At 39.7% G+C, this 16,907-nt stretch overlaps 1 pseudogene; it reads left to right on the plus strand.

Moving 5' to 3' along the window:
* Positions 1–11,952: 11,952 nt before the first annotated feature.
* On the plus strand, positions 11,953–12,659 carry LOC140524185 (high mobility group protein B1 pseudogene; annotated as a pseudogene).
* The last annotated feature ends 4,248 nt before the right edge of the window (positions 12,660–16,907 follow it).

Raw genomic sequence — 16,907 nt, forward strand, 5'->3', positions numbered from 1 at the left:
CAATGGTTGTGAAGATGTGAGCACTTGAAGGAAGGTCCTCTTGATGTGGATACAAACAGTGCCCTAAGGATTAAAAAGAATATTAAGGGTTACTTTTCTGATACTTCGTGAAGCCTCATAGCTTATTCTGTAAATTGAAAATGTCCTGAAGTCCTTTCCCCCTTATCTTGAACCTGTTCCAAAAGAATTGCTTTTGTGTCCCTTATCCTGTGTTCCCCCTGTCCTTTCATCTTTCAACTATAAAGAATTCCCTTTGTTTCCCTCATCCTATGTCATAAAATCCTTTTTCGTCCTGTCTCTTTAATCTTTAACCCCTATAAAAACCTCAAAAACTACATCATCATTCTGAAACCTCTATATAAGCATACCTCCCCCAAATATTGGGATCTCACTTAGCTTTCTTGCTAAGGAGGTCTGTGTTTGCTTACAAAATAAATAAAACTTCCCCATGGCTACAGAGAAGCTCTAAGTAAATTCTTTCACACTTGAAACATTCTCCCAAAATCGGACCTCAACATTTATGGTGCTGAAAACCGGGAGTCCAAACATTAATTGAACTCTGATAATCTTCTCCTAGCCACTGGGATAACGAGGTAAGCATCCTTTTCTTCATTCTCTTCCCCAGATCTTTCTATTCCTACTGTCTCCCTGGCTTCGAGACCCCTGGAGTACCCAGACATTGCCAGTGGCATCTGAAATTCCATTGACTTCTGGGCGTTCAATTGGACTGTGGCCAGTAGACTGCTAGGTTGGGAAATTCAGAGGAGGAGGTTTTAAGGAAAAGTAACCCTTAATACTCTTTTTAACCCTGAGGGGCACCATTTGTATTTATCCACATCACTCTGATGACAAATCCAGTGATTCTTTTCTCATTGTATTTTTATTCCTATACCCAGCACTACCCTAGTCTCTTTATTGCTCTGAAAGTCTGAAAGAGTTGCTTTAGCGACTTCTAAAGGTAGTCAATTAGAAATGGATAAAAGAATGACAACATCAGGGACCATCCAGTTAATGCAGTGAGAATGTTGTTTACTCTTATTTCTTGTTGCTTAGAGGTCAGCTTGAGCCATGGTCCTACAGAAGAGAGATCACTGGCTTCTGAATAAGAAGACCAGAACTTTAACCTCAGTTCTGACACTTGTTGGCTGTATTACCTTAGGCAAATCACTAAGCCCCTCTAAGCCTCAGTTTTCTCATCTGTTTAACAGGGATGTCAACCCTGATGACAAATGATCAAAAAGTCACAGAGGTTATTCAATCCCTGTCAATTAAAAACAAACAAACAAAAACATACCAGAGAACTCACACAGGTTATCATAACCATAATTAACTCTAAGAAATAAAATGAAAACAAAATAAAAATAGGGCCAACAGCAGTAATAAGCAAAAAATGTTCTTTATTCCATTGAAGGAGGAGAACTAGACACATGTGCCAGGGCCTCCTCTAGTAGTAGACCTGCTTCAGTGTGGGCAAATCTCAATACATATATCAATGGCTATACAGTGAGCTGTAGCCCTGACAAGGAGGGGTCACAGGCAACAATGAGACAAGTTTGATTCCTGACATCATGACCGGAACATGGGTCCTGCAGGTGCTTGTTTGAGCTCAAGGACCACCTGAGGCTGGTGAGAAACAATTCTGGGATTTTGCTGTGGCTGAGATCATCCAGAGAGTGAGTGCAAAGGACTGTTGTTATGCCAAGTTCAGGACATGACTTGCTTGCTGGGCCTTAGCTCCTGAAGACAGAGTGTCTCCTAATAGTAAAAAGAGAGAGGTGGTTTGGGCATGGAGGTCCTGACAGGGATAATAATGCTTGTACCGCCTACCTCGTTAGAGTTTTGAGGAAATAATGAGATAATGTATACAAAGTATTTTGTCAGTTTTAAAGTCTCTGTAGAATGCAAGCGGGAGAAGTATTAAGACCTCAAGATAGCACAAAACCAGTCCTACCAGGTGCTGAAGTCTACAAAGGAGAGAAAACTAGCGAAATATCAACAAGATGGCTCTCACAGGCATTATTTATCAAGTGGAAGTGACCTTAGGTAGGGATGCAGGATCACTATATTACATCTAATTAGAAATTAAGCAAGTTTCTTCCATATGTTTTATCTGATTAGCAATACATAATAATTCTGTTAATATTGTAGTTCTGGAGTATTGTAGTTTGAGAGAAAAATGTGGGTCCTGTTGGCCACTCAGGGTCCTGTCTATTAGCCACGTTTCCTCAGGTAGATGATAAGTTCCCCAGAGACAAGGACATGTCATACTTGTACACAGGGCCTACCTACATAGTTGCTCAGCACACATCGTTCCATAAACATATGTTGAATAATTGATTCAATTTCTTTATACAACAATTTAACTTTCTACCAAGCTTAGGGCAATTCTGGCTAACCTCACCCACAGTGCAAGAAGTGCTTGATATCGTGATATCACTTTTACATAAAGCAGTCAGTGAATTTAAATAGATGCATTTTTGTAACTAAGTTAGGAAAGTAACACTTCCTGTCAGATTGACTCGTCTTGGAGTTAAGATATGAGGTGGAGTTCTGCCTACTCATCTATTAGTATACTACAATAGCTATGGGACAGTTACTTAACCTCTCAAAGTTCTTGTAGGCAACTCTCTAAGACTCTAACTTACAAATGAGTTGCTGATTTGCACCAGGGGAGGGAGTTTCCATATTGGACATTCCTTATAGAGGTTAAAAAGCCCGGTTGTTGTGTTTATCCTTTATTCTTGAGGAAGACCATGACATCAAGATGATGACATGACTTGCAGTTGACTTTGATTTGAGTGAAGGAGGGCTGTGCAAGGTCACCAGCCGCACTTTCTTCTCCTGAGCCATCTAGGTCCGGTAGCCTGATATTCATCAGCGCAAGTGGAGATTTGGGGAATTTTTTTCATCTCTGGTTTGTGGCCCCTAACAGGAAAATCTTCTCACCTTCAGGTACTGGAGAGGTATGTCTCCCACCTGAATGAATACCGACCCCTAACCTAGGATAAAGCACCTGGATATCTCCTTAGTTGCTTCTCAAGTCCCAACCACTGGAGGGCTACCCACAACATCTGGGTGCTATTGAAAAATGAAAGCTTAACCTCTTATTTTATTCTCCATGGTAGATGGTTTGGAGGACAAGAACCGAGTTCTCATACGTGGTCTTAGACACAAGAGATGGCTCTCCAGTCTAGGGTGCCACCATGCGGCCTTTAACTGTATTACAATGTCTGGATCCAAAGGGTGAGATTAAGTGATGTGAATGTCCCCGAGAGCACTAACTTTCTAGGAGTCTTCTGCATTGGTGTTTATCACATTTGTAGATCATTAAACTTCTTCATTATACAGAGGAGAGAATCAGGTCCAGAATTTCTTAACATGTTTATCAGATTCTGTACTGCAATATTGCTAACATGCTTAGTTGAAGATCTGAATTTTAATTAGAAGATTAATCCTCAAATCTAATTTGATGTAACAATCTAGAAATGAACCCTCCAGATAATCTGGCTTAGGGGGTGTCAGGTTTTCTGCGAATTTTCCTTTTCATTTCATTTAGATGTTTTGTGAGGCAAAGAGTGTTGCTTTGGCTTCTAGTGTCCTCTGTTTGACAAGGACATATAGTATATGCTAGCTGGGTTAGTTTCTGAGCTCTTAATGATTGTTTTAGTGACTGTCTACTCTTTATGGTGATTGTTTAATAATAGTTAAACTTTTCTAAGGAAAGTTGTTAAGTAAATATCTTTAAATTCATTTCTCATTTTCAGGGTCAAGAGCTTGTTTAAATAGGCAGGGTTGGAGCTGATAGAATTACATACTGTCATTTCTCTCACCGTTATCCTGATTATTTGGTCTTGATTTTTTCCTTTGTCTTAGTGGTTAGGGACATGACTGAACACTTTTAAAGGGTTCACAGTCTTTTAAAGGGACTGCGCATCCGTGGGAGGACAGTAACAACCGTTTTGGAAAATGTGCTTCAGGGTCAAGGAAAGGAAAGAGGCCAGTAGACTATAGAGAGAGTCTTATGCTTGAATATCATGACACAACACAAAGATGTCTGTATCCAAAATGACTCCCACGTTGGTAGCCTGCTGTTTTCTGTATGCCAAAAACCAAACCAAACCATACATATATTTTTCTGTGATGTTATAAAGAGCCTGCCATTTCTAACACCTTCCAACTCTCAGCTTGAATAAAGTAATGATATGCAATGTACACAATATACTTAGTGCTCTGAAGATTTAGCAGGATCAGAGGAGATGTCATTGATCATGTGAAGCTGCAGTGTTCAGCTCTGCTTGCCCAGGAGCAGCTGAAATCTCTGCCTTTCAAGTCTGCTCACCTACTGATGAGCCCCAGCTGGCCATGAAAATTGGGACCAAGGGAAAGCAGATTCTGGTTCACTGTAAAGAAGTCTACCGACTAAATTAGAGCTGTCCCAAAATGGACAATTCCTTTGTGAGCCAGTGAATTCGTTTTCTGCTACTAAAGGTTCTGAAGCAGAGGTCAGATGAGGACAGCTAGGTAGCACAGTAGAGAGAGCTCCAGGTATGGAGCCAAGACAGGAATTCAAATCAGGGCTTAGACATTTACTAGCTGTATGACCCTGGGCAAGTCACTTAAGCCTGTTTGCCTCGGTTTCCTCATTTATAAAATGAGCTGGAGGAGGACACAACAAACTACTCCAGGATATCTGCCGCGAATAACCCAAATGGGGTCACATGTCTGAAACAACTGGGGGTATGAAAGTATTGGAAGGTTTAGCTAGAAAATGAAGTAGCTCAGGGGCTCTTATGTATCATGGTGCTCTTTGACAACCTGATGAAGCCTATGGACTTGTTTATAGAAAAATGTTTTTAACTGCGCAAGATAAGGTTATGAAGGAAACTAATAAATATAGAAGTATGGTTATATTTTAAAACTTTACATGCCCTAGGTTAAGAACCCTTGGACTAGATGATCTGCATGGAAACACCATGAGTAGACTGTGTAAAGTCGCACACCACTCTGTTCAAGGCCAACACCAGACAGCTGGCAATGTTGCCAGAGCATGAGTAGCCAGTATTGGCTTGGGGAGCAATTTGCTCAGCCTGGATTTTGCCAGTCTGAATCCTCCTATTAGGTGACCCACTTTGCTTAGTAACAGAAGCAAGTCCTTTCCTTCTTCATTGACAAGAAATAAAAGGCAGAGAGAGATACATGCTTGGGACAAACATCAGGTCAAATTTAACAATGACCTTCATGTCACACTAAATTTTGATCCCTGAATTGGTTGTCCTATTCAACTGTTCCTTTGCTCGCTAACCCTGGCTTGAATATTCTCAAGGAAGGGAATCGAATATTTCTCTGCTAAACTGGTCAGCACTAACTCAGGTGGACAAGAAGAGCTCATGCCTAACTCAAGGAAAGATTATGTAGCTCATCTTCAGCTTTGGGGAATCATAACTTGTAGGGTCCCAAGACAGAGGCTAGCTACATATTCCCCCTCAGAGTTCTGAGGGAAAGCCTAAGCAGAGAGGGGTTCTTCTATAATGCTGTCAGCTCAAACCCCATTCCTGTGTCTCTCCAATATCAATTTCCAGTTGCAGTTAGTAGCTCTCTTATAACACTGATTGACGCAGTAACACAGGACCATTTGACCAATTAACATCAAACTCCCACAAGGCCATAGCCTGGTCCATTCTAATACTCATCACCTAAAGCAGGAAAGTATAGTTATGAGGGAGTGTCAAGGGAAAGTTTCATGCAAAAAAAAAATTGGTTTCCTTTGCAAATCTACATATTTTACTTTGTTCATTTAAAATATTATTTTGAGAAGGGATCTATAGGCTTCACCAGACTGCCAAAAGTGTTCATGACATAAGAAGGTTAAGGTCACCTTTAATAGAGGATACAAGCTACTCAAATAGCTACAATAAAAGTAAAAAACATTACATACATATATGTCATAATATTAAATGTATTTTTGTTTTTACTAAATTAAGCACCAGGAATTTTGTATTTGGAAGTTAAAAACAAAACAAAACAAGAGAGTGAATAAATCTGTGCCATTAAAAAACACAAACAAAGTAATTTCTGTCTTGAAAGTAAATTCTTTGATATGTTGATGTGAGTTTCCTATACCTTTCCATGTCTTCCTATCCGGTTTAATTTTTTCCCTTTGTAATTTAATATTTTACTTTTCCCTGTAAAAACAATGTTAGTATTCTTTTCTCAAACTTGAGTTCCAAACTCTCTCCCTCCCTCCTCTGCCCCTCACATGGAGAAAGCAAGAATTTGACATTGATTATTCATGTATAGTTATGAAAAGCATATTTCCATGTAAGTCATGCTGTGAAAGAAAACAGATAAAAATATCCAATAAAAGTAAAGAAAGTAAAGAAAAAGTATCTTCTGTCTGCATCCAGGCTCCACCATTTCTTTCTCTGGAGATGGACAACATCTGTTATCATAAGTCCTTCAGAATTGTGTTGGATCATTGTATTACTGAGAATAGCTAAGTTATTCATGGTAGATCATCATACAATATTGCTATCACCGTGTACAACATTTTCCTGGTTCTCCTCATTTCACTTTGAATCAGTTCATGCAAGTCTTTCCAGATTTTTCTGAGAGCATCCTATTCATTATTTCATCATAACCCTAAATGCACAATAGCATTCTGTCACAATCATATACTATAACTTGTTCAGCCATTCCCCAATTAATTGGTTTAAGATTGGAAAAGGAGTACAGTAAGGCTCTACATTGTCACCTTTTTCCTTTAACTTATATGCAGAGTATATGATGCAAAATGCCAGGCTGGATGAACCAAAAGCTGGAATTAAGGTTGCCAGGAGAAAAACCAACAATCTCAGATGATGTCATTATGATGGCAGACGGTGAAGAGGAATGAAAAAGCCTCTTGATGAGGGTGAAAGAAGAGAGTGTAAAAGCTTAAAGCTTAAAATAAAAAAAAAACCACCCTAAGATCTTGGCAAGTGGTCCCATCACTTCCTGGCAAATAGAGAGAGAAGAAATGGAAGCAGTGTCAGATTTTATATTCTTGGGCTCAAAGATCTCTACAGACGACGACTGAAGCCACGAAATTAAAAGACGCTTCTTGGAAGGAAAGCTATGGCAAATCTAGGCAGCATACTGAAAAGCAGAGACATCACTTTGCCAACAAAGATCCATATAGTCAAAGCTATAACTTTTCCAGTAGTAATGTAGGGCTGTGAGGGTTGGACTATAAGGAAAGCTGAGTGTCACAGGATCAACACTTTCAAATTATGGTGCTAGAAAAGACTTTTGAGAGTCCCTTGGACAGCAAGGAGATCAAATTCGTCAATACTTAAATAAATTGATTCACACTATTTACTGGAAAGTCAAATACTAAAGCTGAAGCTTCAATACTTTGGTCACATAATGAGAAGTTGGGACTCCTTGGAAAAGACCATGATGTTGGGAAAGATTGAAGGCAGAAGAGGAAGGGATGGCAGAGGATGAGCTGGATAGATAGAGTCATGGAAGCAACAAGCATGAACTTGGGTAGACTTTGAGAGACAATAGAAGACAGAAAGGTCTGGCGTGCTGTGGTCCATGGGGTCACAAAGAGTCGGACATGACTAAACAACTGAACAACTGCTCCTTTTCTCCCCACCCAGAAGTTTATAGTGGTCATTGCCTCCCTCACCACTAAGAAAGAGGGATTTGTCTGTTTAGTCTCTTTTGTATTGCACTTAGTTGCAGCTCAGCAGCTAGAAACAGTCACAGAATACCTGTTAATGCTCTGAAGAGGAGAGGAGGATCCTTCCATTGTATGGCATCACCAGCTTCCAGAAGTAAGCTTACCAAACCTCTCCACCCTGTTTAGCACTAGGCAGAGTATGATTTGCCTGGTCACAGGATGAAGGTCCAGTTAGAGAAGTTGGCTTGCCAGCTGGTAGGCAGCTGAGTGGCACAATGCCCAGCCTGGAGTCAGGACACCATTGTCTTCCTAAGTCCAAATCTGGTGTCAGACACTTAGTAGCTGTGTGACCCTGGGCAAGTCACTTAACCCTGTTTGCCTCAGGTTTCCTCATCTGTAAAATGAACTAGAGAAGGAAATGGCAAATCACTCCAAAATCTTTGCCAAGGAAACCACAAATGGGGTCACAAAAAGTTGGTTCTGACTGAAAAACAACAGCCTGTTACGAATGTTGTGTAGTTTTGTCCATATCGATCCTATGTGCGCCCCTGTGGGCAAGCTTCCAAATAACATACGTTTTATAGCTATTTTGAATGGAACTTGCATTTCTATTTCTTCCTGTGAGGTTGTGTTGGCAGTGTATAGAAAAGAGGATGATTTGTGCAGGTTTATTTTTATCCTGCTATTTTTTGCTAATGTTATAAAGCATTTCAATTAAGTTTCAAATTTAATTCTCAGAGTTCTCTAAATAGATTACATATCATTTGAAAAAAAGTACTAGCTTTGTTTCTTCTTTGCTTATGTTTTTCTTGTCCATTTCTTTTTCTTTGCTTATTACTACAGAGCATTTCTAGATACATATTAAATAATAGTGGTGATAATGAATGGTGGAACATGATGGGAGCTTCCTTCAGCTAAGTCAACTCAAGGGTCTCTCAGGGCCCATCCTTGTGAAATATCCTCCTCTATGACTAAGTAAATTTCCTTCTGTTAACTGAATCATTTTGTTCCATTGTTGAACCTAAACTACATTGGGATTGACTGGGACAGGCCCAGCTCAGAACACGGCTGATCTAAATGGAAAAGCCTCTTATTTATTCCTATTACAAATAATTCTGACTCTGCATTTTTGATAGATACTATTTACCACAGTAAGGAAAGCTCCTTTTATTTCTATGCTTGTTAGTATTTTTTTTAACAGAAATGAGTGTTAAATTTTGTCAAAAGTTTTTTTTATCATTTATTGTGATAATTGTGTTTTTCAAATTATTTTTGTTATTTATATGGACTATTAGATTTATTGTTTTCCTGACATTGAACCAATCCTGCATTCCTGGTATAAATCCAACCTGGTAATATTATATGATCTTTTAAATATATGATAGTCTTTTTGCTAATATTTTATTTTATATTATTGCATCAATATTTATTAGGAATATATTTTTTCCTCTTTGCTTCGATCTGCCTTGGTTTAGGTATTAAGGGGTTTTGGTAAGATCTTTTCTTTTCTTATTTTTGCAAATAGTTTATGTAGTACTGGAAGTAATTGTTCTTTGAATGTTTGATATAATTCACTTATATATCCATCTGGTCCTGGTTTTTTCCTTTGTGAGTTAATTTATGGCTAATTTAATTTCTTTTTCTGATGTTGGGTCAATTAAATAATCTATTTCTTATTCTGTTACTTTGGATATTTCATATTTTTGTAAATATTCATCCAATTCATCTGTTTTATTGGCTTATAATTGGGAAAAATAGTTTCTGATTTTTTCCGGTCCATTATTTCTTTTTCAATTGTGAATTCTCCTTTTTCATACAAACATTCCTCTCTTTAAATGTTTATGCTGAATGATTACATGTTTATTGTTAGTTATCAGTTTTTTAAAATAGCTTCTAATTGATTTATCAATTCAAAGGAAGTAGACTAGAAGCAGGAAGACCAATTAGGAGGCTAATCCAAATACAGGCAAGAGGTGATAAAGGCTAGAATGTGTAGTAAATGTGTAAGCAGGTAGAAGGAAATAGATTTGAGAGATGCTGTAGAAGGAAAATTGAGAAGACTTGGAAACTGAGGCAAAGGAAAAGGAAGCAGCAAAGAAGACTCAGAGGTTGTAAACTTGGGTAAAAGCATGGTGATTCCCTCAAAAAAAAAAAATAAAGGATTCAGAGGAGGGGCAGTTTCCATTTTAGGATTGTTGAGAATGAGATTTTTATGGAATGGGCAGGTAGGGATGCACAGTCAAAAGTTAGTGATATGGGACTAGACTTAAGGAGAAGAAAAGGGATTCACGTTCAGATTTGATGGTCGTCTATGTAAAGATAATATTTGAACCCAAGGAAGCTAATGAGATCACCAACAGAGAGGCTCTAGAAAGAGAAGTGACTAGGGCTCAGGACAGAAATTTGAGGGACTGCCAGTTAAGGGGCAGGACAGGGATGATGATTCAGCAAAAAAGGCTAAGACAGAATAGTCAAATAGAGAGAGAACCAGAAATAGGTAGTATCATGAAAACAAAGGGAGGAGAGAACCTCTAGAATGAGGGGTGGTCAGTGTCAAAAGATGCAGAGAAATCAAGTGAGGATGAGGCAAGTGGGAAAAGATTGTATTGAACTTAGCCATTGAGAGTCTGCTGGAAACCTTGGAGAAAACAGTTTCATTCAAGTGGTGGAGACAGAGGTCAACATTGCACAAGGCTAGAGAAATGAGTAGGTTGTAAGGAAGTGGAAGCAGCAAGTACAGATTGTTTGGAGTTTGCCTGTTAAAGGGAGGAGAGGTATAGACTGACAGTTTGATAGGATGGCAGGGTGAAATGAAAGTTCTGTAAGGACAAGTGAGACTTTAAGCATGCTTATAGGCATTGAGGAAAGATCCAATAAATAAGGATCCAATAAATAAAATGAGAAAAGGAGTGATTCATATGGCAAATTCCTTGGAGGAGTGAGGATCAAGGGCACAGGTGAACAGAATGGTCTTGCCAAGAAGGGTCCATCCTCAGAGATGGGAACGTAGGAGAGAAAGGGGAATGATGTGGAGGGGTATTATGGTGCAATAGAGAGGAAATCTGGCATAACTCCATTCACTTTTCCACACAGAATATGCCCCTTTTATATAAACTCTGGCATTTACCCTCAGTTTTTCCCTGCATACACACTGTGTAGCACAGGTTCTATAGTTAATGAGCACTTGAAGCATTTTGAGGTTACTTACATTCATTTGTAGCACACCTATAAGAAATCAAAATGGTATAAGTACAGGAAGTCAGTTACCAGGGCACTTTCTTGGGCATCCCTTATGAATGTGTGATGAGGTCTAACTTTTCCCCTCTAATGTCTAGGAGAAAACTATGTACAATGGTAAGGAAATATAAGGAAATTTGGAGAAGAAGGAGAAGGAGGAGGAGGAGGAAAAGGAAGAGGAGAAGAAGAAGGAGGAGAAGATGAAGAAGGAAAAGATGAAGAAGAAGGAGAAGGAAAAGAAGGAAAAAGAAGAAGGAAGAAGAAGAAGGTAGTAATAACTGATGAGATCAGGAAAGTTTCATAAAGTAGACAGCATCTAAGTTGAGTCTTGAAGCAAGCTGATTCCAACTGCCAAAAGATCTATCTGCTATCTACTAGTTAACTTCATTATGTCTGTGAGTCTAGGGTCTCTTAGATGTAGGATTTCCTAGATGATGTATTCTTGTTTAGCTACCATGTAGCACATGCTGTGTAGATATAGTTCCAGTTCACAGTGGCAGGTTGAGTCCATAGAACTCAGGTGTCTATTGTCATGCCACTGCTTGAAGGTCATCCTCAAGGGGCTGGGAAGTGTCCTAATATTATAGCTCCTAAGCCCAACTGTGCTTCCCTCTATGTTGATCAAAATCATCGAAGGGAGAGATCATTGTGGGGAAAGGCCCCATCTTCCTTATTACCAGAGGCAGCACCTCTCAGATCACCAGTCCTGCTTCCAGTCCAGCCCTCACAGCTATCAGTGAGGAAGCAACTCCTGTGGGGAAAGGGCCAGCCATTCCCTCTGAGTGACCAGCCAGCCTTGCTGAAGCAGTCAGCAAGCGTTTCTTAAGTGTCTACCATGTGCCAGGCACTGTGCTAAGTACAAAAAGAGGCCAAAGATAGTCCCTGGCCTCAAGGAACTCACAATTGAATGGAGAAGGCAATAAACAAATCAATAACAATAAAAATGTACAAACAAGCTATATACAGGATAAATAGGAAATAATCAAAAGAGGGAAGGGACCAGAAATAAGAGAGGTTGAGAAATAAGAGAGGTTGAGAAATAAGGGGTTTCCTTTAGAAAATGGGATTTTGGACAGAACGGAGAGAGTGAGGAGGCTGCGTCTGGCTCCTGCTCTCACAGCCACTGCAGTACATTGAGCTCCATAGAGACAGCGCCCAGGCAAGTAAGAGCTGGAGGGGCACTGGGCTGCTCTGTGCGGCGCTGAGGGAAAGTCGTCCAAATGGGCAAAGGTGATCCTAAGAAGCCGAGAGGGAAAATGTCATCGTATGCCTTCTTCGTGCAAACCTGCCGAGAGGAACGCAAGAAGAAGCACCTGGATGCTTCTGGGAACTTCTCAGAATTTTCTAAAAAATGCTCAGAAAGGTGGAAGACAATATCTGCTAAAGAGAAAAGAAAATTTGAGGTAAAACAAAAAAAAGTTTAAGGATCCCAATGCACCCAAGAGGCCTCCTTCGGCATTTTTCTTATTCTGCTCTGAGTACCGTCCAAAAATCAAAGGGGAACATCCTGGTCTTTCTATTGGAGATGTGGCCAAAAAAAAATTGGGAGAAATATGGAATAATACTGCTGCAGATGACAAGCAACCTTATGAAAAAAAGGCAGCTAAACTGAAAGAAAAATATGAAAAGGATATTGCTGCGTATCGGGCTAAAGGAAAACCTGATGCCGGTGAAAAGGGAGGAGAGGTCAAGGCTGAGAAGAGCAAGAAAAAGAAGGAGGAGGAAGATGAAGAAGATGATGAATAAGTTGGTTCTAGAGCAGTTTTTTTCTTGTCTATAAAGCATTTAACACCCCCCCCCCCAACTCACTCCTTTTAAAGAAAAAAAAAATTGAAATGTAAGGCTGTGTAAGATTTGTTTTTAAACTATACAGTGTCTTTTTTTTGTATAGTTGACACACTACCGAATGTGTCTTTAGATAGCCCTGTCCTTTAGTGGTATTTTCAATAGCCACTAACCTTGCCTGGTACAGTATGGGGGTTGTAAATTGGCATGGAAATTTAAAGCAGGTTCTTGTTGGTGCACAGCACAAATTAGTTATATATGGGAATGTAGTTCATTTTCATCTTCAGTTGTCTTTGAAGCAGCATATGAAATAACTGTTGTTCTGTTACCACTCTGTAATTGCAAAAACAAAAAAAAGTTGCAGCTGTTTTGTTGACATTCTGAATGCTCCTAAATAAATACAATTTTTTTATTAAAAAAAAAAAAGAAAATGGGATTTTACTTTGGACTCAAAGAAAGCCAGGAGGCAGAGATGAGGAGGGACAGTCAGAGACAATACCAGAGCTGAAAGATGGAGGGTCAGCCAATACTACTGGATTGAAGAGTATGTGGTGGGATATAAGGTAGAAGACTGGAAAAGTAGGAAAGGCCCTAGGTTATAAAGGACTTTGAATGCAAAACAGAGGATTTTGTATTTGATTCTAGAAGTGATAGGAAGCCACTGGAGAGGTGTGTGTGTGTGTGTGTGTGTAACCTAGTCAGGCTTGCATTTTAGGGAAATCACTTTGGCAGATGAATGAGTATGGAGAGATCTGAAGCTGGCAGACCCACTAGCCGGCTATTGCAGTGGTCAAAGTGTGAAGTGATTAGGGCCACACTACAGTGGTGATGGTATTAGAGGAGAGAAGTGGGCATGTTCAAGAGATGTTGCAGAGGTGAAATTGACAGGCTTTGGTAATAGATTGGATAAAGGAGCTGTGAGTTGAGGGAGGGGGCCGTCAAGTATGACACCTAACTGGTGAGGGGCAGGGAAAGAGGGGAAGATGGGGACTGGGGGAGTGATGGTATCCTTGACCGTAACTGAGAAATTAGGAGGTGGGAAGGGAATAGTTTAAGAAGTGTAATGGGCATCTTATTTGAGATGACTGATAAGCAAATAGAAGGAAAATACAGATCAGCAGAGAGATTAAGAAGGATAGGAGTTTAGAGAATCATCCACATAGAGATGATAATTAAATCCACAGGAGCTGATGGGATCACCAAGAGAAACAGTATAGAAGGAGAAAAGAACCTAGGACAGAACCCTATAGGACACCTATAGTTAAGAGGCATGACATAAGGATTAATCGAAGAAGACTAAGAAGGAACAGTCAAGTAAATGGAGAACCAGGAAAGTAGTGTCTCCAAAAAAGAAAGAACAGAGTACAAAGGAGAAAAAGGTGATCAACAGGGTCAAAGGCTGTAGAGAAGTCAAGAAGAATGAGGACTGAGAAAAGACCACTGGATTTGGTAATTAAGATATGACTGGTAATTTTGGAGAAGATTATAAGGGGTTAAGAAGAAAGTAAGAGGAGAGAAAAGTTGAGGCATCTGTTATAGTTTAGCCACAAAGGGCAGAAGAAATATAGGATGATAGTGGGGATGAAAGGATCACTTGAGGGTTTTCTGGAGCTAGAGGAGACATGGGGATGTCTGTAGGCAGTAGGGAAGCAGCCCATAGACAGGAAAAGATTGAGTAAGTGATAGAGTTGGTTGACAGACGGGGCAATCTGTTGGAGGAGAAAGAATAGATATTGTTTGTGCAGGTAGAAAGGTTTGCTGTGGTAAGCAATAAGACTACCTCTTCATGTGAGATAGGGGAAGAAGAGAGAATGGCAGAAGTCACCTGAGTGATATGAGATGAGGAAGAGAGGAGAAAAGGGAGCTCACAGTGAATGGTTTTAATTTTTTTCTATAAAATATGAAGCAAGGTTCTCAGGGGAGCCATGGGAGGTTTGAAGAGAGATGAAAAAGTTTGGAAGAGTTGAGTAGTAGTTGAGTAGTGAGTGGAGTAGTGAGTTAAGAAGGCCAGTATAGAAGGCCCAGCTGAGGTTGCATAGCATGAAACAGAAGTGGATCCAGGCAAAATGGTTGGATGATTGTCTCCACCTTTATTCAGCAGTACACATGAGAAGACGATAGAGCTTTGGAGGGAAAAAATTATACCAGGCAAACATTTCTCTGAAGCCCCTAGCATCAGGCCTCCTGAGTTCCATGCAGATCTCTCTGTCTTGAAACCTTTGTTCCAGCCCCAGCCTTCATGCTTATGGCTTTGTCTTTGGTGCTGGAAGTTTCTAAGAAACTATGGTTCCTAATCTGGCCCAGTATTCAGCCTTGGATTCTGAATTGGTCTCAGCATCTTTCCCCAGGAGAGGATTTCCATCCTGTCCAGTGCTTAGATTAACTTACAGGCATATGTCTGAACCTTACAGGGATATGATACTTTTGCTTAGTAGCTTCAGTTATGGAATAGTCTTGCTGCACCTCTTTGGTGATCTCTTTCACGCTGCTTTTTGCATATACATCATCAGTGGTCAAATTAATAACACTGCCTATTTACACCCATCATGCAGTTTTTACTTTAAACACTGCGCTATGGTGAGCTGTGATTCGGACTCCTCAGAGATTATGCCATTCCATGATTTGCAGCCATATTGCTGTCCCAGAAGAACATTTGTATTAAAAAAAAGATGGGGTGTCATTTTAGGAAGGAGCTTGGAAATATTAGAAACACTGCCCAGTTTCTCAATCTAATTTAGACCTGGTGGGGAGAAGGGAATTAAGTTCCTAATAAAGATGCTCATAAATTGGTATCATTGACATGGCAATAGAAAGCTATTAATACAAGACTAGGCTACCATAATACCACAAGGTATTGGAGATGAAATAACATAGGGGTCAGAGAAGTAATCAGTCTTTCATATTCGTATCCCATTATTTGGATTACTATTGTGTAAGTCTATACTTGAGAGAATGAAAAGCATGAGAGAAATGAATAGTTCATAGCAAAATGTGCGTATCTGAAGGTTAATTGAACAATATAGATACCACCAACCAGGCCTTTGTCTTAAACTGAGAGTCAAGAACGTGGCAGCTCTGGCCCTTTGGGTGGTTCCAGATGAGAGTAATGCCCTCATGTTGAGCCAGTTGTCAACATGGCCATGTACGCACCAGCTAAGTGGATTGACTTGTAGAGTAGCAGGAGCACAAATGAGAACTTCGGTTCTTCCATTTTACAGTTTGGAAGGCTTAGGGCTCTATACACTGCACCATCTAGCAGTCCATAGAAATGCTAGCTATTCTCATGATCATGATCAGACAGCTATACTCATGTTCAGACCTCATCTTACTTGAGGCCCTGAGTTTTTATCTGTGAGACTCTTGTCTCTCCATGTCCTAAAGTAAGGGGTTCAGTCCCAAGTACGGATGGTTATTATCTATATAACCTCAAATCTTTCAGAGTGGGAGACTGGGACAAAGAGTCTTCATAGCTCAAGAACACAAGGATAGCAAAGACACCAAGTATTTAACAGAGTATTCCAATAATATATGTGTAATACGTTTTTTACTGGACCTGTGGTTTCATTGATGTAGTTAACTCTATAAGAGAAAACTTCCTTTGTCAAAGCAGATCTCCAACTGCTCAGTAATTTCTATCCTCAGACTTGCCTAAGGTACTGAGAGTTTTAGTGACTTGCCTGGGGAAACACAGTGGATATCAGAGGAGGGACATGAACCAGGGCTTCTTCACTCAAAAACTGCTTCACAAACAAATGCATCTGGGCTATTCTAAAATAGGCATTACCACCTTCTACTTGAAATCCCAGACCCAAGACAGATGTTCTTGCAATCTTATCACATATCCATCTAACAACAGCCATGAGTGCAAGGGATTTTTTTCTTCATTATTAAACATAGCATCGCAAAATTCATTTACCTGTTTTCTCCATAAAATCTACAGCTGCTGAAGTAATATATCTAGCCAAGCAAAAGAGTCACGGGATTTTGTTCAGTGTTTCATCTATTGGGATGTCATGTATTTGTGAGGTGGGTCCAGGGGTGTGCTAGGGTCAGTTCATACTGGCTAGCAGTAATTGTTAAATTTTCAGGATGAACTTTACACCTTGGAAATCAGCAAATTCTACAAATCAGGGCTTAATTTATTGTTTTAGTGACTGTCTAAACTTAATAATGTAATGGATAAAACGTTAATAATGCAGATTAAATTTTAAAGTGTTTC

Source organism: Notamacropus eugenii, chromosome 2 (assembly GCF_028372415.1).
Source record: "Notamacropus eugenii isolate mMacEug1 chromosome 2, mMacEug1.pri_v2, whole genome shotgun sequence".
Lineage (NCBI taxonomy): Eukaryota > Metazoa > Chordata > Mammalia > Diprotodontia > Macropodidae > Notamacropus > Notamacropus eugenii.